A 21382-nucleotide genomic window follows, 5' to 3' on the forward strand; every position below is an offset into this window, starting at 1 on the left:
GCACAGAGACAAGAGTGCCAGTGTATTCAGACAGTCATAGTCTGAAATCTTTGTCATCAGTTAATTTAACCTCCTCAGAGTTTCAGTAGCTTGTCTGGCAGCATGTTCAGCCACATAAGCCCCTAAGGACTTCAAGCAATTTTGATAAGCCATTAATTTCTGATTTAAATAGTGAAGGAACTGATGACAAGAAAGTAAAAAAACCCTCATTTCCAGAAAATCTGGCTTTGAAAAAAGTTTCAGATGTGAAACTCTGCAGGAAAAGGAAAACTGGGGAGAAACACTTATTTTATTTCTTTCTACTCAAAAGTGCAAGCAACCATTTACATCAGCTGCAGAACTTAATTTTCTGACTCTGTCTGCAATAGTAGCTGGAACAGACGACTGCCTTCCAAAGTAGTACAACTGAGTCTGTGAATGCAAAGAGATGCTAAATACCTGTGAACTGTTTTATATTACTACTTCTGTCACATACTTGCAAGGAGCAGGATGGAAAAGACACAAGCTGGAAGAGCCATTTCGGAAAGGAGACACTTGAACAAGATGGGAAAAATTTCAGTTCTATGGCAAACTCAGTTCATATGAGCAGTTCATTTACTTTGCATGTTTTGATGTGAAACTGGTTGCCTCAGTAGTTTTAGTGTGCTTTTGAAAGGGGCAATAATATTTCAGAAATATTGCTGAAAGTTAATTTTTTTAATAATGATATGGTCACAGTAGATACAATCTTGGCTGTCTGTAGTACATTTAATTGCAGAGCTGATAGCACTGTCTTGGAGACCTTGCAGTAAAAGAAAAGTAGGTGTGATAAGCTTCCTTTGGTAGTTTTGAAGTCCAAATAATTTCTTGTATATTGGGAATTTCCTGTGGAGAAAACAAGCCAGAGAAAATACACTGCATAAAACATTGTATAGCAAAGAAAATAAAAAAGTTTTGACACAGGGCATGATTTCTTCCTGAAAGTTATCGAAGTAACATGGTTATGGATGGAAAATACAATCTTTTCTTTTGACACTGAAGTAGTATCTTAACTTACAAAAGACGGTGCTCATAAGAGAGTTAGCTGAGTTAAAATCTAAGATAGAGCCCTTCGGTAAGATCCTGACAAGGCACAGATAGAACAATTGGTGAGAGCAAGAAGTGGTAGAAAATGCAGCTCTTGTTACTGCATAAATTTCTCACCCAATAATCAATATATTGACATCCTTGTACAGTAAATATATAGAAACGTACATGTGATAATATTTGAGGAAGTCGTTGAGTGCTTTATTAAAATGAGTATGGGACTACAATTTTCTTCTGTTTCCTTCAGAGATGTGCAGTTTTATATGTCTCAGTGTTGGAGCTGTGATGTGGCAATCTGTCCTTCCACCTCTTCTCTGAAAACTTCACTTGGCAGGATATTTACCTGAGCTTAGATACAGCAGTGGGCTGATAATATGTGACTGGGTGCCCCCTTATCAAACTCAGAAAATGTATGAGTTCTCCGCGGATTGGCTTCATCCTTCTGTCTTGGATTTGTTTTAATTTAAAGCCAGTGGAAAGGAGGAATCAAAGGTTACCTTAGAAATTTGACCAATCATATTTAATTTTTTAATTGCACTGTTAATAATGGCCTACTGTACTGTTTGTAAAATGCTTCTGATATTTGAAAATCATAAGACTGTAATGGCGGATGAAAACTGAAAAGCAACAAATCTGGCCTTTATAAATTCTGTTTGTGTTGTATTCCACCTGATAAAAAATGTTGTATGGAAATTACAATAAAAAGAAAATATTTCCTTTGAGAAATATAATTTATGTTTTTACATTTTTAGATTATTTTTTGTGGTGAGGTTTATTAAATGTTAAAGATATTTCCAGTGTATGACTAAGCTGACTTATTAATACATACACTTCAAGAACAGTCATATTGAAAAAGCCACCAACCAAGTATATTCGTTATTTTCAAGCACAATTATTTTTTTTAATAATACCAGTAATGGCAATATATTAAATAACCAAGGCATATTTATTTCACCTATAAAAGTAATTGTAAACTAGAAAGCCTCAAGACTAAATCCTCTACAGGGCAACATTGATTGGCTCTTAAAATGGGTCAGATTAATGACAAACCCCTTAATAAACCTGTCTTAATGTCTTTTCTGTCCTGTTTATTTAGTTTGCGGTAAGGCCATTTCTCCTGTCCTGACAATAGAATCATAGAATAGTTTAGGATGGGAAAGAATTTAAGATCATCAAGTCAGAGAGTTAGCTTAGCACCACTATGTTCACCACTGGACCACACCCCTAAGCGTGACATCTGCATCTCCTGTAGATATCTCCAGGTCAGTGACTCTGTCACTTCCCTGGGCAGCTGGTTCTAATACTTGATAACCTTTTCAGAGAAGAACTTTCCCAATATCCAATCTCAAATCCCCTGGAGCTACTTGAGGCCATTTCATTTCATTTCATTATTTCTTTTCATTTCATTTCATTTCATTTCATTTCATTTCATTTCATTTCATTTCATTTCATTTCATCTCATCCTTGTTACTTGGAAGAGCCCAACACCCACTCCCCTACAACCTCCTACAACCTTTTCTTTCATTGATTTAAGCCAAAACAAATCTGTGTTCTTCATTCTACTATAGTTTGGTTTCTTTCAGAGATCATTGTAAAACCTCTAGAGTTCAAATACTTCTACAGATCTCTGTATTGAAGCTCAGTTTCAAACTGTAACTAGTGTATCACTGGAATTAGAGGGAGTAGTAACCTACTATATAGTTTACTTCTTAGTCTCATGACAAACTAGTCCCAAGAGCTGATGTTCCCATTTCTTCCATTGACAAATTAATTGATAATCAAAAATTAGTTAATTACCAGTAAGTTTTCCCTGACATTTTCCAACTAAGTATTTGTGAGTTTTTTGCATCTTAATGTAATCATGTCATCTTTATGATATGTGTCCTAAAATCACCCTGCAATATTAATAAGAAAACCCTGAGCCAGGGAACAGTGGTTTAAGAGATTTTTAAAAGCAAGAGTAGATTAGAATGTCTTATTAAGTACAAGGAGTGAACTAGTAAGGTTCTTGTTTTGCCAAAGCTTAGACACCTGTGAAAAAGCAACAGAACCATTTTTATGATTCAGCTGCATTTTTTAAAAATATTTTTCCTCTAAAACCATCTGATTCCTGACACAAAAAGTACTGCCTAGTTTGTTGTAGTTACACTGAAATTTGGGAATTGCACAACTTATTGCTTTCCCCAAATAATAGTTGTAATACAAAATAGTCTCCATCTGCTCTGAAATAAGCAACATGGATTCTAATGCCCTCCCATCTGTATGTATATTTTTAGTCACACATTCAAGTTTGTAATCCCTCTCCTCCAGTCTACATTCCTGGCATAAAACATAAGGCTTGTTATGTTTGTGTCTGCATGTGTCTGTGTTTTAAGTTCTTTTCTTAACTCTGGTGAAACAGTTTAAAATACATGTCTGCAATGAGACATTTCTTATTTCTCTTAAATCTTCTTAAAGTTTCTATTCTTGAGTTGTGAGTCATATAGTTTCTAGATATCTATCAAAAAAACACCAGAAAGTTGAGAAATTAGAGGACAGAGACACTCACCATGGGCCAAGTTATATTGCAAAGTACATTTTAAACATGGATTCCCACTTTATAATGCTGAATTCTTATTTACCAGGATTTGAAGGACAAGCTGAAGTCTTAGTGTGATTGACAGGTAACCAAAGGATGCAAAATACCATCCCACGTGGGGTTCTCGGTTGTGCTTGTGGAAGCAGTGCAGAATATATGAACAGGAGGCCCAATTACTTAACTAGACATGGAGGGAACAAAAAGCAGTATTTTCAGTGACTGAAGAAAATGTAATCACAGGGGAAACTTAGCTTGTATATAGAGTTCTTAAGTGTTTGCATTGCCCCTAGCTTATTTTGGTGAAACTATCTGCATGCTAAGAACAACCACCTATTTAAGGAACAGTGAGAGACAGATATTCCAGCAACAGAGATATCACCATAGCAGTTGAGAAAGACAGGACAGATTCCTGTTCCAGGACTGCTTTAAGGAAGCTGGAAGCTCTTTGTGCCCTGTATTCCATATTCACAGTGTGAATCCAGTTTGAGCTGTGTTGTAAATGTGCAGACAACTCCATGTTGCAACAGATAGAGCCTGTTTCTCAAAGGATGTGACTGGGCTTCCCAATTCCTGAGTGCAGACATGCTTGCTGGGCTTACCTGGGGGCAGAGAGAGGGGAAATGGATGCAAGGGCAAATCACTGTTAGAGCTGTTCTCAGTCTGGATGACGAGGGCAGCCTGAGGCCTCTGTGGAGCACATTTCACTCAGATAAGCTGCAGCTACTGCCTCTCTTCAGTGCAGTGCACACATAAATCTGATGGCTGGACTCTGAGGATCTGAGCTAAACAACAGCCTTTCAGCACTCTCCAGAAGGTATTTTGATGGTTTTGAGCAAGTCACTCAGTCTACATGCCTCAGATTGCCATCTCTTTATTTTAGAGAGGTGATGTGAAGATACACTAGGTTTACCTTGCATTTGTGTGAGGACCTCAGTCCCTGATGGTGTAGGGATCAAGAATCCCTGTTAGAAGATCCCAGTGCAACCATCCCCACGAGAATTCTGGCCCTGGTACCAGATCATGACACATCCTTTACTGGAAGGACCATGACACTGGGCGATAAAGAAAAATCTTCCCATTAAGGTAGATGTTCTTTTCAACAAATTAGTGTTTCTTTATGTCCCTAAGACATAATCCCTTCTGTTGCTTTATTAACAATCTTTCACAAATATCTTCTCCACCAGAACTGTTAGTTAATCCTTTCCCCTCCACCCCACCTCAAACTTCTAAGACAGCTATGGTTCTTTGATTAATTCCAGTCGAGTGCGAGAATTTACAGTGGACAAAGAGAAATTTGTTTATTTATTTATTACTGCTTTGTGCTAGAATTCTTTCCCCAGGTCTTTATATTATAACTAAGAGCAAACAGGAAAGTTTGGTTCAATTTTTGTCTGGCTCCTGCTTATTTTTAATGCCTCTGTTAAATTCGTCCTAGAGAAGGCTCTCACAGTTGCTATGTATTACTCTCCTGCAGAGGTCTTTTTCGTCTTTGATTTTTCTTAAAGTTCTTTTTCATACTTCATGTGTAATCTGTAACTTCCTACAGAGGTGAGGTTGACAGATGCTGGCCCAGTGTTGTAAATACTTTAGTCCAACAAATGTGTAGTGGCATATAAATATATTTTAGAGTTGTTTTTCATTACATTCCCTTAACATTCTTGTATTTCCTTTGTGACTGGGCTTTGGGCTACAGTTTACAGCAGAGCACTGCAGATGTGCTGAAGCTTGGAAACTACTAGAAAACCATGTCTGAGGAAGCTGTGTAGTGAGCTTAGCAGAATACAAATCATTGAACTTCTAAAAACAGAGGAATCTTTAGAAACACACAACCACTGACTAGTTATGCTCTCTCTGCCAAAGGCTATTACTAGATATTTTGGACCAACATTCTTAACAAAGATAAGCAGAAAGTCAAAGGGAGAATTTTATTTTACTTCGATGGTTTCTGAACCAGAAATTCTGAACCAAATACAGACTGAACATTATTAAAAAATATACCAAATATCTAATAATAATAATTTCTCCTCCCTACTAGGTTTTCCCCTTGCTTTAATTTAGCACTTGAATAGGTTTTCGTTTTAAATGCCATGATCAGCTTTGAGAAGTGCAAAATAAAACTGTGGTATTTGTAGGTCTTCAATTAGAGTAATTACTGCACCATCTTTTTGTGAAACTAAGGAAATTAGGGTCTTAGAAAAGAAATTATGGAACAATACAGAATAAGATCATAAGCAGGTGGACTAATTTTACTTGTAGCACACTCTGGATGAAGTACTTAAAGCAATGTGACAGTTACAATACTTTACCACATGTACTGAGCAGGCACGTTGTGATTTAATGGGTGACTTCTAAAGAAAATGCCACAGTCAGGTAGAAGTGTCAATTAGTGCAACGTTTCCTAACATCCTACTGATTCATTTCCTCACCTTTGGGTGTTAGAGGAATTGAAAATGTTGCACATTTAAACTGCTCTCCACTAATTTGATTCTTTTGGGCTTCTCATGGTACATTTTATTCCATTTTGGTCATTTAGAAACAATGTTCTACCTGAACACAAAGGAAAATGGGTTCACAGATGAGCTGTTATTTCAGTATGACAGCATGTGGGAGGAAAAGTGCACTCAGGTTGCAAACCAAATATAAGGTATGTAAGGTTACATCTCCTGCTTTGTTCAGGTTTTTCTCAGGAAAGTAGTGTGGAGAACAGCTGCCATTATTGGTGCTGAAAGCACTAGGGAGGCACATCCCTGAGATCTCCAGCCAGTTTCAGCCATTTCCAGCCATCTGACCACTACCCCTTTTTCCCCCTGCCATCTCTCTTTCATGAAAGGAATCTGGGGCACTTGGAAAGTCCTTTCCTGACTGCCCACTAGAGGTAGGCTGAGTTGGTTTAACTGTGATCTTGGATAAATCTCATGAATCCCATGAGAGATATGGGGATTGCTGTCTGTAGCTAGAACAGCAGTGGTCTTTATACAGAAAAATATTCAGAAATAGCTACTGAGGTAGTGCAAATACATACTCTGCATAAATCTGCTTTAACTTGCAAGTCTGCACAAGCCTTTATGCTTTATTATCTAAGTAAAGGCGATAATTGGTGTGAAATCAGCAAAGTAAAAACTCCCCAACCAGCAAGACAAAAAAGGAAACTAGGTTTTGAAAAGGAGATACATTTAAAGAAGGACCTCTCTCTCTCTTTTTTTTTTTTCTTTTTTTTTTTTTTTTCCCAGTGAGAGATCTGAGCTGCTGGTACACATTTAAGGTGTGAGGGTGAGCATGATGCCGTGCCCTGCACAGGTAAGTGTTACCAGAGATCAATACCAGAGATGGTATTGATGTCCTACTGCAGCACTGGCCTCCTCTTGACTCAGCACAATAAAACCTTGTGCTCAGGCAGCTAGACTGCTTCCAAGGGTGAGATACCTTTGCTTGACATGGTGTTGTGTTGTACATATGTCTGTCTGCTCTCACCTGCAGCTTGCTAGAGTCCAGCATCCTCTTTACAGCATTGCCAAGTCATGAAACCATGAGAGGAGAGAGGACATCAGCTTTGAGTAGGGTCATGTCTACCAAATCCTGGGTCTCAAGTCTGTAATGATTATTGACAGTCATAGAACTGATCAGCTGAAGATATTTAGATCGTAACTAACCCTCCCTCTTTGTACTGACCAGAGTAGGAGTCTTTTGGGGACTCCTATCACACTTGCTGAAAGCAGCCTGTGAACTAAGCTGCAGCATAAACATAACCTGTCTTCTACCTCTTAGCTTGTATGTGCTCTAAAATCTCTTCTGAAACTGGACAAAAATGTCGCATGACATTTTCCTTGATTAAAAGTAGTCCTGAGAACATCTGCAGTAGATGTATATAAGTAAGCAGCAATAAATTGTTCTGCTGCCAAGTGTGATTTTATTGTGAGTCCTCCCTGGAAGCTGCTTTTCCCTGGAGCTCTAAGCAAAAAATCTCCAATTTTACATAAAAATAGGTCTCTAAAGGAATCTAAAGGAAGTTTTGTACATAAAATGCTATACAGGAGGTTGAAGATGAGAAATTAGGCAAAAAAAACCCCATAATACCTTTCCTATGCTGTCAAGATTTTAATAAAAAACTTATGATTATACAGTGGAAATCACTGACCATAAATTTCAAACATTCTGGTTTAGCAACACTGAAATTGCCTCTATGGTAACTCTTTAAGGCTCATTGAGTACCTTCAAGTCTTTGTCCTACTGTTTTACAGCAGTTACAGGTGTTCAAAAAGGTTTTAGAAATCTTTAATCTGGCTTCCAAAATTTTTGGATGAAGAGTCAGCTGTCCAGACTTTGTAGAATATAATATGGAAGGAGGCCTCAGGGATCATTTTGTTCAACCTTTCTTGGCAAAAGAATGTTCTAGAGAGTATGTCCCTCTTTCTTAAGAGCCCAGCACTGGGGAATCCATCACTTTCCTGGGGAAATTGTCCCAATGACTGATTTGTCTCATTCTGAAAAACATTTCTCTTGTATCTAATCAGAATCTCCCCAGGATGAACTTGTATCCACAGTCCTCTGTCTTTTCCATGTGACTCCTTGCAAACAGAGATTCTCCATCTTCTTTGTAGCCATTCATGTCTTGCAAGACATCACAGCACTTTTAAGAGAAAACACTCGAATGACCCCTTACTTTACTGCTGAATATAGTGCTGTGTTTCAGCTGAAGCCTTTTTTGCAAAGCCTGAGACAGACTTCGGGTCACGCGACATCTGAGGGGACACAGTGCTGTCCTGCTGCAGCATCCCTCCAGGGCTTAGGCAGTGAAGAATGCAGTTTCTCTAGCTGTAGAGCAGTCTAACAGCTTAATTCACATGCTGGACCATCTTCATACATTGCAGCAAGAGGTTCAAAGTGCCCACTGATCTGTTTCCCAGGTTTTGGAATTATAGAATAAGATGGAACTATAAAAGCTGTGCTATGGTTGTATACCCTGCAGAAAGGTCACTTCACTTAAGCAGAATAAGATGAAAGCAAATTTTATGTCCCACTCTTGTTGCATGAGCATTGAGAGGTCATAAAACTTACCGACTTGCCATATCCGTGACAGACTGAGAGGAGCTCAGGGTGTCTTTTGGGACCACAATCAACATTTGGCTTTACAAGGTTGATGGCAAAGAGCAACACCCCTTTTAGTCCTACTTCACTGAAAAAGTTAATGAAAAAGCAAAGCAGAGACATAGCCTAATGAAGACTTTTAATTCTACTGGAAGTGGTGGAGGAACTCTAATTACAGTTTGTATTTTGGTTTGAAAGCGGGGGGGCTAATTTTTGGAAGGATGTCATTCCTCTTCCCTAATGTCTTCGTAGAGCCACTAGAGGGCCCCAAAGGCCACCTTAAAAATTTGGCATTTTTGAAAAGACGACACAGCCGCGAACGTGTTTTCCAGAACTCTTGTGCTTTCTCATTTTGCTGTTATCAATGGGATGTGTAGGGTGAACACAGTCAAAAGGAAATAAGGATTTGGGAAAGACGGTACCTTGAATGATAGCATCGCCAGGGACTTCTATCCACTAAGGATTTGCATGGCTTCCTGGAGTTTGGTGGAAGTGGGGTCTTAGCAGCAGCTGGATTTCCACTGCGTCTTTTCCTTTATACGAGACAGATGTATATGTAGCAGATTCTCTGAGAGTGCACAGGAGGCTTTTGATTTCGTACCACCCCCTTTGAGGATGATTGCCATTTGTCAAACCTCCCCTCGAGCCTTCCGTAGCTTGTCTTTTGGTTGTGGAGGAGTGAACTAGCTGGGTTGCACCTGCTGTTGAGTGTGAGCTGTAAACAGGGTGAGTTCTTTATTAAACAAGAAAAGGTTCTTTTTGAACAATGTTTCTTTTTTCTTGTAGAGTTGAATGTGGAGGGCAGCAATGCTGCTCTGCTCTGCGTTTGTGGATGTGTTGGAGCAAAACCTTTCTGGGCTTTGTGGTCATCCTGAAGAAGAGCACTTCCTTGTGCTCTGTCTCCTTGCAGTCCAGAGTAATAAACAGATTTTTCAAGGTGTTCAGACACAGGCAAAGTTTAAAAATAAATCCAGAAAATCTTACTTTTTTTTTTTTTTTTTCCCATTTACTTTTCCCCTTCCCTTTAATTAAATAAGTCTGCTACTTCACATGCCATGATCTTGATCTGAGACATTTAAATAAAAACATGTAAAATTATGTTAAATATCTGGCATCTCTCTCATGACTGAAACTGAAGCTGGATCCTATGAAGAGAGAATATGTCATTGGGACCAACAATTCACTCATTTCTGTCCTGGACACTTTGAAATGTTGGGCACTGAAATACAAAAATGTCATCATAAATTTTATGTCTCTTGCTGAAACACCTATGATTTGATGGATGATACTAGAGCAATTGACTCCACAATCTAGAGAAGAAAAAATATTAAAATTGCCAGATACCTTCCTAAAATACTTTGCCTGTGGCATATAAGAAAACATACTGCAGTGTGGGCTAGCTCTACTGGCATTTGCTTTAAATGACCTGCATCATATCGGTGTCCCTTCCATTCCCAAAAAGAGCTGTTCAGAGTGACCTCTGTTATCCATTTAATGCACTTTTGCCAACACTGCCCTGTTTTTTTGAGGGCTGCCAGTGGACACAAATGAGGTATAAAGTATGTGTTTTCCTTTAGAGATAATTTTGCCTTTCCAGAACTGGATTAGTATTTGCATAAGAAATAGGATTTGAGACAAATGTATGTCTGCTGGACCAGTGAATTCCAGAAAAATTGATCACTAAATCTAAAGGTAGATGACTAAAATATATTATGCAGGTCATGTCTGAGAAATATTCATTTCTCCCTTAATTACAAAAGAAGTCTAGATGACTTCATGGGTTGTATATTATATATATCTACTTTCTGGCAAGATGAATTTCACCTGTAATGTCAGTGTCATCATGTGAACCTTGCACTTGTTTGTGCTGAATTACCAAGTGCAGTCTCTGTGCTGTGTGTATGGCACTTGGGGAGAGAAAAGCTTACCCTGGAGGCAGCTTTCAATACATGTAGGGTCTTGAGAGAGACCACAGCTCCCAGGAATGACCAGGTAGAGCTCAGTTATTCCAGAGGAGGTCCCTTTCCCATCCTGGGACTCTGGAGATGCTATGTGAGCAGGTGTAGACAAGCTGCTGGTTGAGGAAAGCCTGACCAAAGGTCCTTGGCTCAAGGGTGGCACACTTCTGTGTCTGAGCACTTTCATGGGCTGTCTGTTGGGTCCTTTCTCCATCCCACCTGCCAGCATCCCTCTGGGAGCCAGGAGCGTGTTTGCACTTTTATTTGGGACATGGCACATGAGGAGGGTGACGTGAGGAGGGATGGAGAAAGAGAGGTCTGGTAAATCATTTAAAGTATTTTAAAAGATCATTCTTCAGGGTGTAGATTAACACACTCTCTGTGTGGCCTCCAACTGCAGATGTTTCACTTGTGTTATGAGTGAATGTTCTATTCTTAAAATAATAAAGCTTTTTATAAAGGAGTGGCTTGAATTTGAAGTAATTCAAATTTTATTTTTAATTTTATTTAAGAGGCCATAAATGGAATAATAAAATTCTTTACAGTATTTTAATTCCTTTCATAAGCATATTTTGGGTTTTGAGGAATGCTCATAACAAACATGTGTTGGTTCAAAGTACCTTTCTTAAAATCTTTGTGTTTTGGGACACAGCCAGATAGGATGACAGAATATATATTATTTTTATAGCTCATATGTTGGGTTGACAGAATGAAGAATGTTTTATCCTTGCAAGAAAATTAAACATTCCTGTCTAGTTTAAAAAAGGGATTGTTCTAAAGGACTTGCTTTATATACTTTCAGGATCCTCTTCCTGCTCATTAGGAACTGCTCTGTGTTCTTTTGCAATCAGCTCTCATCATTTATTGTGTCATTTCAATTGTAAGTGGTTTAAAGATGCTTAAAAAAGCTCTGTGGACATGTAGTGTGTTAATTGGATGGGGAACAGGAAGGTGTTCTTGCAGTGAGGTACACAGTATAAAATCTCTGAGCAAGATACTTCAGTTTAGTGTCTGATTGTATGGTTCATTCAATATTGAATGAGGAGCAAGAATTCCTTTCAAAAATGATTGTTTTTTGTGTTGTTTTTGTTTTTAATAATGCTGCTGGGAAGTTCAGGAAAAAATAGAAAGTTCGTTTAATTAAAAAAAAAAAAAGAGAAGACTAGCATTCTCAGAAAAAAGAAAATTTTCTGGAATAGAATTTATCTCACCCTCCTTCAGGCTAATGAATAATAACATATTCTGCTGACAAAAGGTAACTTTAGAAATATGATATCATCACAGCTAAATCTTATTGATTGATCCCATGCAGTTAGCAGAACAGTTGTGATAGTCTCAAACAAATTACTCTCTCCTTGAATTTCAGACCCACTTTATGCTCCTTTTTATTATTTCTCCCATTGTCACTGTCTCCAGCACTGGTGAGAAATACCTGGAGCACTGGGTCCAGGGCTGGGTTCTCAAGTAATAGGGAAACAGACATACAGAAATCAAGTCAAGCAGAAGACCATGAAGGAATGGGAGCATCTGAAAGAGGGGGAGCATCTGAAAGAGGAGGAGCATCTGAGAGAGCAGAGATGGTTAAACCCAAAGATAAGATGGCTCCAGAGGGATCTCATCAATGCATATAAGTATCTGACAAACAAGAGTAAGGAAGAGGGATCCTGGCTAATCTCAGAGGTTCCCAGTGGCAGCACAGAGGCATTGGGCATAAGCTGAAATACAGGAGACTCCCTCAGAATACAGAAAAATACCTTTCTGCAGGGAGGGTGATTGAACCCTTGCACAGGTTGCACAGAGAGGTTGTGGAGCATGTGTTCTTTATTACCCTGGAGAAAAGGAGGCTCAGGGGTGACCTTATCGCTCTCTACAGCTCTCTGAAAGGAGGGTGTAGCCAGCTGGGGGTTGTCCTCTTCTCCAGAGGTGTCCCAGATCTCAGGTCTCTTCCAGCCTAATTGATTCTGTGATATTCCAAATCCCTCTGAACATGATCCTGGACAGCCTTCTCAGAAGGACCCTACTGGAGCAGGGGGGTTGCACTAGCCCATCTCAAACCTCAGCTCTTCTGTGCTTCTGCCACTGTTTCTGCAGTTTGACAAGAGCCAGGACAGGCTATGGCTGAGCAGCCTTAGTGTTACTTAGTTTATATGCAGGCATGAGCTTCTGAAAAAGGCTTTATGTTGATTTACAGACTGGGAAAGAGATTTCTTCATTTCTACTGTGAAATAGAGCCAAAGACCAGAATGGACAAGGCATATATCCTGACTGAAGCCTGGTACATTAAAAGCCATAATGCCTAGTCTAAATGAATTAATAGTAAAATAGGATCTTCAGAGGCTGTGTAGTCTGTCTCTTTGTCCCTAGGCAGAATTAAATGTACCTAAATCATTACTGGCAACATTTCCAGTCATTAATGATCCTTACTATTAGAAAGAGTTCCTTGATGTCTAAGTGAAACGTCATCAACTGATGGCCCCAGATTCCCATTAATGTTTTTTGCTAGACTGATCATTGAGAAAAGTTTTCAAGACTGTTGCCATTCCCTCCTCAGCCTTCTTTTTCTCCAAGTTGAACAAACACTTCAATTCTGTCCACCCTTTCTTACTAAAGACACAGGAAAAAGCCACTTTGAATCCAAAGAATGACACTAGGTTATCTGCCTAGTCTCGGTGCTACCAAATGAATTACTGGGTGCTCTCAGGCTGACCCTTGAAAACAGCCCCTGATGTTGATGTGTGGCATGTACTGAAAAAAATGATCCTGCATATGCACCTAGAGGCCTTTGGGACATTTTATCAAGACTAAAAGCAGTGTTTAGGCAATCCATATGTACCTAAATGAAAGCAGTGTTTCCCGCGAGGGAAGATGGACACAGGGTGTCTGTGCCTGCTGTCACTGGGCTTCCTGCCCTGCCAGGCATGCCTGAGCTTTGGGACAGCAGCTCACTGCGGGTTTACAACTGAGATTCTTGGACAACTTCCTGTGTGGAGGAGATTGTCTCCCTCCCTTAGTTGAACTGGGAGCACTGGGAGAGCTGTCTCCTGCTCCAGGCGCTCGGGAGAGCTCTCCTCCCTGGGGGCATCCTCAGCACAGCTGAAATGCTCTCAGCCATAGGTTCACTGAGGTGAACCAGGTTCACAGAGCTCCGTAGAGCCCCAGACTCCCCCGGTGGGAGCAGAAACAGCGCTAGCAAGCACTTGAGGCATTTTCTTTGCTGTCTCAGAGCACCAGGTAAACCTTTGCCTTCGACCACCACGATCTGCTTGAAGAAAGTAGTAGAAAGCAAATGCATAAATACAAGCTAAAACAGCAAAGAGAGTAAGGGGAAAATTACTCCACATCATGCCCTTTCCTCCTAGCCTAGTCAGGCAGTAAAGGCCTTGAAAGATGGATTTTACTTCTGTATTTGTTACATTACGAAGCTGAAGGAGTTATAGATGCACTAAATTCAACACAAACAATTCAACTTCCCCCAGGAATCGCACTATTTGCCCAGAGACAATTTAAAAAATAGGAAGAGGTAAGTCTTGTATGCTGAGTTAATGAAATCTGTAGCTTCTATAAACATAATAGGAGTACAAACAATAAACCAAGGAAACCGGTAGGACTTTGAAATCAAAGAAAAGTTGCTGCTATTGGGAATAACAAGGAAAAATGGTCTGCTTTTATGAAAGTTTATGCAGAATTTTTTTCTCACTGATTTCACTTTGAAAATACCTTGAGAAATAATATTAGGTATATTCTGACATTAAAATTCTGAAAAATGAATAGAAATTCAGAATACTTTTCAGTGCCACCTAATCTATATTTTTATTCAAGTGAACTCACTGAATAAAAACTGAACTGAAGAGGAATCAGGACCAAAGTACTGAAGTGAATAAAATAATTTAAATGCAAAGTGTAGTCTGCTAAAAGTAGAGTGCACATTTTTATGTTCAGAAATATACTGATGCTTTCAATCTCTCCCACATATTACTGAAGTATGAACTATTTTACTCAAAATGTTGTATTCTAATTCTTTTGTCAAACTCCATTGATTTTAATAAGATATCACAGTTGTAACAAGGTGTAGAATTAGAAAAGAAAGTGTTCTAATGCAGATATTTGCTTTTATATATCTGTTTCAGATGTCCTTGATTGTGCTTTGCTGGGGTCTTTGACACCACCTTCCAAGTTCTTTCTGTGGAGGCTACAGTTTTATTCCCAGCCTCTTTGGGCAATGCTTTTTCTAGGAATTGACAAGGCCCCTAAGGCAGTTTGCAAAGTTTGCCTTTTGTGGGTATGACAGTACCCACAAAAAAAATGGTACCAGCTTCTGGCAGGACTAAGTTTTAAGTAGAACTTCTTATTGTCTGCTTTGACATGTTGTTGTGAGCCCTGACAAGATAGGGGCAAGATCACCTACAAATTCAAAAGACAAATAGACCTGATAGCTCAACAGAGTGAAAATTATTTGAGAAAAGCTAGGGGTTTGAGCTATATTTAAGATGTATGGGTTTAAAGTTCTCTCTGGCAGAATGTCAATTGTAATACATTTATAACTCGAGAAAAAGAGCATAATATAATTTTTCAGCAGTTTGATAAATGAGACATTGGAGAAAAATGTTTATCCTAGAACAAAAAATGCCCAGAAAGCTGCTATCCCTGATGATGGACTTTTCAAACCATGATCACCTCTCTTGCAGTAGTTGATTAAGCCATATTTGGGACTATCATCAGCTTAACTTTGATTTCCTTTATCACTGTTTTACAAAAAACAGAGCTGGGTGAAGGTCAGAAAACAAATTAAATTAGCTTTTTTGATAAAGTTATTAAGCCCATGTTTTTTATTAAGCATTCATATCTACTCTCTGTATTACCCTCAATACCCAGAGGGTAAAAGAGATCAGCAAGGAGTGGGTCTGAAAGAATAAGGTCATATGTGAATAAGGGTATGGAAATAGAATTACAGGGCATGTTTGGAGGGAAAGATGTGGAAAAATGGCTTGGGAAAAAAGTGAAAGTGAAAAGATGCTGAGATATTGATAGAGGAAGGACAGTCAGTCATCTTTTCCAGATTTAGAGGATTTGGAATAGCACTAGGAGGGAAAACTGCACACAAATTTTATGGGAAAAAACCCAAATTGAATGAAAATTATTCCAGAAAGATATGCATTTTATCCCTATCAGTTTTCTTCCATGCAGAGCATCTTTCTGGTTTTAGGAATTAAACTTGTACCTTTTGGTGTAGTGGGGACTTGCAGGGACTCCTCTTTATTTGAGTGGAGTAGATACTCAACCAGCAGAGACCCTGTTTCAGTGGCATTGACTTTGCTCTGATGTTCTCCAGCTTGAGTCCTCTAAACAAGTAGCTGCACAGCATAGTATGTAGTTTGAAGTTGGTCTGGGCATCTATATTTCCTGAATAAATTTTAATGAAATACTTATGGTAAGAATGCAGTGTTTGTGGCTTTGGGAGAAATAAACTGTTCTCTGTAATTTTTTTTTTTTACTTTTCACAATATGGATCTTGTCTTTTTTTTTTTTGTACAGCTAATTATCTGCCTTGCATTCTCATTCCTTCATTGTTTTATCATTCACTTTTCTGTTATTGACTATGATCATATCATTTGTCACAAATTTCTGCCATAATTTTTTTTGACATCCTCATCTTTCCGCCTCCCTTTCCCCGGTGGGCAGGGGTCTGGAGCTAGAAGTGGGTTATGATGTTCACTGCCACAACCTAAGGTTGATAGCATCCCCACAGGGGATGAAACTGCACAGATATCAAACAGCCATGGTGCAAGGAAGGTCTCTCCAAATCTTCTGTTCTCATAAAAATGCAAGTCAGTGGAGTAAGTAGGGTATTTTGATTGGATATCCCCACCACAAAGCTAGAGGGGGTGATGAAGCGGGAAATGAAGGAGCAATGCTCCCAGATCACGTCATGTGATTTTCTTTCCTCAGTGCTGGAAGGTGGAGTTACAGGAAGAAAAGATGCTCTAAGAGATCTTTAATCAATATCTAAAAATTTATTTGACAGATGCAATTAAAACTGAAAATGAAGGTAATAGATTCTGAAAAGAGTAGGACTGATCTAGTTTAATAAAGATATTTGACAAAATTACATAACATGTGGTACAAAAATAGCACTTCTATTCATCTCCATAGTAGAAGAACAAGGCAACTTACTGTGAAATTGAAAAAAAATCCATTTTAAAGCTAATAAAAGAGAATGTGTTGATACCCAGTATGCTGTTAGCCTGGGACTCCTCACAATTTCTATCACAGGCAGCTTTTGGCTGGGATGACCATTACTTGTGGAAACATTGAGACAGCTGATAGTAAAACACTGAAATAAACTCAGCCCTTAAATGTGCATAGGGACACACATGAATATTAAATCATATATTCTTGTCTTTCATGAAGTCCTTAGAGGTAAGTGGATTTCAATTAAATATAAAATAAATCAATAAAAGATACCATTCTTCAATGAAACTAGTCTGTCTTTGTGTGAGATGCTTGCAAAAATAACTATTTTTCCATTTTTCTAAAATTTCAGGCTTCTTGCTTAAAATATATGTCTAAAAACATAACACTAAAACTCATTCCTAGTGTTTAAGATGACAATAATTATCTCTTACAATAACTCTACAGCCCTACAATAAGCTCTAAGAATAATAATAAAAAACTTTTTTCGACTATTTCCTTTCCTGTGCAGGAGGCACATTATGCTATACTTATATTTCATCTTTCTTGACTTCTATATTCAAAATTTTACTGAAGTAAAAGGTATATTTTGTGTGTAAAATAGACTTAAAATGTATAAGTAGAGTGGAGGAAACAGAAAGGAGAAAATCTGCAATTATCTTGAGTTTTCCATGGTTAAAGGAGTCTATAAGACAGTGGTGAATTCATAATATTGTTAATTTCCACCAATTTCTGTTTTATACTTGTGTCTCTCTGCCATTCCCTTTTTTATCTGAAGTGTCTGAACAAGACTCACTGGAAACCATCTGCCATGGATTTTATTTAATAGCAAAGTTGTTTATCTCTGAGAGGCTTACTCGATAAAAAAAATTGTCTAGCAGTGATTGCTTGGGGGATGGCTCTCTCTGCTGCTGAGAAGAGTTCATACAAAGAACATGGGTTTCTTTCCCTCTAGTGCAGTGAAATTAAGATCCATGTCCAGCTGGTTCATGTGTGGTAGGTGTGTGTGTGTTGTCTGAGCGTGGGCCACAAGGACAAATGACCCTTCTGTCGCCCGCTGGCCGTGGGGTGGAACTTGAGTGAGAGCCACAGCTGAGGTCCTGAAGGTGCTGGGGCAGCACCCTGAGACCCTGCTGGGGGGGGAGGAGGAATAAAGACCACCTCCAGTTCAGCAGCCTCTGGGCTTGGAGGATGCTGGAAATAATCCTCAGATTATTTCCTCTCAAGCACCATGCCATAGGGAATAATTCAACAGCTAATTTGGAAAATATTCTCATCAGCAAAATGCTAAATTTGTCTATTGTAGACTGTTGCTTGGTGGCATTTAAACAAGTTTTATACAAATGTTTTTCTCTGCCTTCTTTTATTTATTGGTGATGTTCTTTAATTAAGAGCCTGATTATTTGTCTATTTCTATTACTTCCTGTGATTCAATGCAACCATTCTACCTTATTTTATATATACACTATTATACAGTATGTACCTAGATATTTTATTTAATTCTGTCTACCTTAAAATGAGAATCAGTTCACAATTAATGCATATAGAATTTATCCCATAACCCATTCCCACCAGCAGGGGAGTTTGTATGGGTGTTCCCTGCTCTGCCTCAGTGAGCATCAGCATTTCTAAAGGCTAGTTTGACTTGGCCTGACAGACCTCTCTAGAGCAAAGAAATAGATTAAGAAATGCATGGACTAAGAACTGAACTCTATAAAAGGTACAGAACTGGACTCTTAAAGGTATGATATTTCCTTAACAACAAAGTGAAATTTCCTGGAACCCACCAATTACAGTATTATTTGGAAAATATTTTTGATTTTTATTCTATAAATATTTTATATATTTATATATGTATATATTAAAATAAAAAAATATAATTTTTTTATTTTATCACTTTTTTATTTATAGGTTAATTTGCAATGCTATGGCAATTTCCTCATGTTTGAAAAAATACGATCAATGGCCATCAATGAGTTTGATCTCAATCCTGAAGTATTTACTTGTGAGTTTGTAATTTCTATTCTTAAATTTGTGTTAGATTTTAAGAGGTTTAGTCTGAGGCATGATTAACTGCAGAGCATGAGGTAAAGTACAGTGAGTAGAAACAACCATATGAAAATTTTTGCATTTCAGAACCTTGGTAAATGTAGGTAGTATAAACATTTTGAATAAAAAAAACTAACAAAAAATACTTAAACTCAGAAAAGTATTGAGAGAGATAGACTGGCTATGTCTATAATACACCTGTGCAGCCTGTGTGACCCAGCTGGGCTCTCTGCCTCTTCTCTGCCTGTACTGGCAGGGGACACCTCTTGGAGCACTGTCCTTAGCAGAGAGCCACTAGCCAAGTGCATTGACCCTTCTCCTACTCTTGCTGCACACAGGGAGGATGGGCCAGAGGGATGGTCCCTTTCCCAAAGGGAGAAATGGTGTGGGCCACGCTAAAGGTCATTGTTATTTGCATCTCTTGTGACCTTTCAGTAAGACCCACTGCACACATGGTTGACCTTTCTGTGGTCCAGCTGCTGCAGAGTTTGCAAAGAACGTGTTTAACTTTGCTATTTGCAATAGGAATTGTATATTTATAATGTGGGGTAAAGTCTTGTACAAAGACCATAGGACCTAATCACCCCATATCCTCTGGATCCAGGATAGTCTTAATCTGTTCTTACTATGTCCCTTCAAGTAATGCAATGATGATATTTTAGAAACGATTGCATTCACATCCAGTTTGAGCCAAGTTAGATATAAAGTTGTCCTGGATAGAATTATGGAGGAATGCAAAATTTCTGTTAAATGTGCTGTGTCCACAGCTCATCTCTGTGTTTTTCTTGACTTGCTGTTGATCTTCCCCCCCTTAGCTGCCTGGAGTTGGGTAAACTGGGGCTGGACTGGTTTAGGGTGCCCTTCACCCCTTTTATCTTGACTGGTTAATACAAGATGGATCTAGCAGGGATCCTTGCTACCTGCATAGCTACAAATACTCTGTGTTCTACTCAGTGATGAAACTGGAAGCACTAAATAAGAGAAAACAAATCCTTGTAATAAAGGGACTCTGGAAATAAATATACTGTGAAAACATTTCTTACATAATTCTATTCTGAAGTCAAGTGATTTGTGAGAGGAGCTGAATGAGGGAGAATGGGGAGTTTGGCTCATAGTGGTCAGCTTTGGAATAATTATTCTGGACAGGTGTTTACCCTGTATTTTCACTTGGCCTTCCTGTGCAAAATTGGTTAATGCAAAATTTCTTTATCTGTCTTAGATAGATGTCACAGAATCTGCCTTGCACATTGTTCTTTATTTCCATTGTTTCAGTAAAATGGCATAGCTCTGAAAGACCAATTCTGATGTATGAATTAACCAAGCAACGCATAGCTTAAAATAAATAGTTTTAGAAGGAAATCAGGAAGAACTTATATTATATATGCTAATTATAATAGGTCACTGAATGTAAGACTAAAAGGCAATTTAATATGGAATCTGTCTTGCCTAACTCTGACTGTCAAAGCTAAACTAGGAACACACAGGGGAACTAGGCTATCAAAGACAGTCATTTAATGTCTCACAGAGCAAGTTTTTCAAAGATCCTTAGATATGTATTTCAGATATACTTCACTGGTTATGGAAAATCCTAGCTGATTAGTTTAGGCTGCATGATGAACATGTAAATTAGATAAGGCAAATCTTTGTCTTCATACTGTAGCGAAGCAGATCATGAGATAAGGCAACAGCAAGTTATTAACAGCCATGGCCAGCAGTAATGACATTTGAATAATTGAGATTATATGAAATGATGAAGAAACAATTCCTGAAGAGTGTCATTAACTTACCTGCTAACAGTCTCCCACATTCACAAAGTCTATACTGTCCCTCTGCACAGAGATGGTTGTTTGCCCTTCTTGTCAGGTCAGGAGGATACAGGGAACACCAGGTTGGTATGTGTGGAGGTTAGGTTATACAGACCTGCCCGTGGTGTTTAAATTGACAGAGCTGTAGCTGAAACACATTTCATATGAAAAGAAGCAGTCAGAATCAATGAAAAGACAGGAGCTTTCATTTGGAACTGAGGATTAGCCATTTAGCAGCAACTGGAGGAAATATGAAAATGCTGATGTAGACCCAAAAGTCATTCTAATATTTGTTGTTTTCCTGCTTTGTATTTCAGTTCTGAACTGAAGGTTGCTGCAAATGAGGCATGGTAGTCAAAATGTATTAGTGGCCATAACAGTGGTAGACATTGCTCGCTGTGATGAAATTAGAAATGCTTGTTTAAAAACCTTCTCTCAACATTAACTCTAGCACTACATAGACAAAATACTAACATTTTTGTTTCCGAATCTAATCATTTGATTGAGTGAATATTTTTGATAGGACTTATTTGGGAGCTACTAAAAAATGACACTCACAAAATTCTGGTGTACCAGCAGGGTTGCTCAGCTCCTAGGAAACAACATCTAACCAGCACCAAATCAGCAATAGGCTCTGTGCATCAAGAGGGCAC

General features: G+C 38.5%; 1 long non-coding RNA gene across 1 annotated transcript; it reads right to left on the reverse strand.

Annotated features, from left to right (window-relative positions):
- Positions 1 to 383: 383 nt before the first annotated feature.
- LOC117244491 lies at positions 384 to 21135 on the reverse strand. Its single transcript, XR_004497695.1, has 3 exons — positions 20712 to 21135; positions 15905 to 16086; positions 384 to 864 (listed from the first exon to the last, which is right to left on the reverse strand). It is a non-coding gene; the product is annotated as an uncharacterized LOC117244491 (long non-coding RNA).
- Positions 21136 to 21382: the final 247 nt, after the last annotated feature.

This window comes from Parus major, chromosome 1A (genome assembly GCF_001522545.3).
Source record: "Parus major isolate Abel chromosome 1A, Parus_major1.1, whole genome shotgun sequence".
Classification (NCBI taxonomy): Eukaryota; Metazoa; Chordata; class Aves; order Passeriformes; family Paridae; genus Parus; species Parus major.